Source organism: Penaeus chinensis, chromosome 35 (assembly GCF_019202785.1).
Source record: "Penaeus chinensis breed Huanghai No. 1 chromosome 35, ASM1920278v2, whole genome shotgun sequence".
Classification (NCBI taxonomy): Eukaryota; Metazoa; Arthropoda; class Malacostraca; order Decapoda; family Penaeidae; genus Penaeus; species Penaeus chinensis.
The window spans coordinates 30,122,263-30,124,762 of NC_061853.1; positions in this window are offsets into that span (position 1 = coordinate 30,122,263).

The following is a 2,500-nucleotide window of genomic DNA, read 5'->3' on the forward strand; positions in this document are numbered from 1 at the left end:
ACATTTTTTGTATTATAGCTTAATGTATACATTAGTATGGATGATATGTGATACCATATCGTATCATATATAGAATTATAACAACAGAAATAGTAACAACAATAATAGTGATAATAATGATGATAAAAACAACAAAAACGATAATAATGATGATGATAAAATAAATATTAATGGTAGTGATAATAATAATGGTTACAGTAACAATAACTGCAATAACAATAATAATAGTAACAACAACAACAACAATAATAATAATAATTATAATAATAATAATAATAATAGCAGTAATAAAAATAATATTATTATTATTATTGTTATTGTTATTATTATTATCATTGCTATTATTATAATTATTATTATTATTATCATTATTATTATTATCATTATTATCATTATCATTATTATTACTATTACTATGGTAATAATAATGATGATGATGATGATAATAATAATAAAAAAATAATGATAATAATGATAAAGATAAGAACGATAATAATAATAATAACAATAGCATCAATAATTACTGTAATAATAATAATGACAGTGATATTGATGATCATTATAAAAATGATCACGATTATAATAGTAATACTAGCAATGACAATAACAATAACAACAGCAACGATGATAATAGAAATTATTATTATGATAATAATTGCTATGGTAGAATTATAGTATAAATATTGATAAGAATAATAGTATTAATAATAATGATAGTAATAGTAATAATAATAACAATATAATAATGATTTCAATATTAATAATAAAAATAATAAAGATAACAATAGCAGCAAGGTTATAATTTTCATAAATATTTTCATTATTATTTATATTATCTTTTCTTAACATAATTACTATTATCATTATGGATATCAGCTTTTTGATTAAGACTAACATTTTTTATTATCATTATTTTTATCATAACCATGACCTTTAGAAGCATTAGCATTATTGTTCTCATTTTATCATTATTATTATTATTATTATTATTATTATTATTATTATTATTGTTATTTTCATTATTATCTTATTATCATAATTATCATTATTATTATTATTATCACTATTATGTCGTTGTTGTTATTATTATTATTATTATCATTATTATTATCAACATTATTATTATTATTATCATTATCATTATTATTATTATTGTTGTTGTTGTTATTATCATTATTATTATTATTATCATTATTAACATTATCATTATTATTATTATTATTATTATTATTATTATTATTATTTATATTATTATTATTATTATCATTGTTTTTTTATTATTGTTATTACCATCGTTATTCTTATTACTATCTTTATTGTCTTTAGCATTATGATTATTATTAGTTGTATTACTATCATCATTTTCTTTATGTTTTTATTGTTATTATTGTTATAATTATTTTACCATTAATAATTTTATCTTTATTTTCATCTTCATGATAATTATTATTATTGTTGTTGTTATTATCCTTATATTATTATTATTTTTATTATTATTATTAATATTATTATTATTATTAATATTATTGTTATTATTAATATTATTATTATTATCATCATTATCATTTTATTATCATTATTATCATCAATATCATTACTATCACTTTTATTATCATTAATATTACTATCTTTGTTATAGTTTTTGTTATCATTATTATTATCATTATTATTGTTTTATTATGCTGTATTTTCATTATCATCACCATTGTTACTGTTAACAATTTTATTGTTATTATTTTTACACAGCTGTTGATTTTATTATTTCTATTATCATCATTATTATTTGTTTTACTTTTATTATTAGCATTATTATTATCACCTATACTACTACTACTACTTCTGCTACCATTACTAAACTTTATTTTATTAATATCATTATCATCATTAATATAACAGTAATCTCAAAAAAACATTACTGCTGTCAATATCAAATGGTTACGTTAATGGTAATAATCTTATCTAGTTGAACCTGGAATATCTACGTCTTCAAGGGGACCGAAAATATTTCTAAATATCTTAAAAGTATCCTAAGATATCTGAAGATATCCTAAAATTCTAATACGCATGAGAATGTATGTTTATGTGTATGTGTATGTGTACGGTTATGCGTATGAGTATGAGTATATCTGTATTTTTGCGTTCGATGCACTCCCGATTTGAAATAACTTTTTTATCTATAAATAATCCTACGTTTGATTACCTAAAATAGTTAATATATATTTCCCAACGCCAAAGCAACGTCGACGATAAATCCATTTGCGCGTTAGCTTTCCCCCGGTGGAATTTAAAGTGTCGTTTTAGCTTTTAGAAAACGAGGTCAGAAATAAACCGTAATGCAGCTATATCACGGTAGCTCCATAACACCATTTTTTTTTTTTTTCCTTCTTGATTTTTTTTCTTTACGTTTTTTTTTTTTTTTTTTTTTTTTTTTTTTTAAGAATGCATTCCCGAAAATTACAAGTACCGGCGATTCTTACACTTTCGCTCCATAACTCGTACG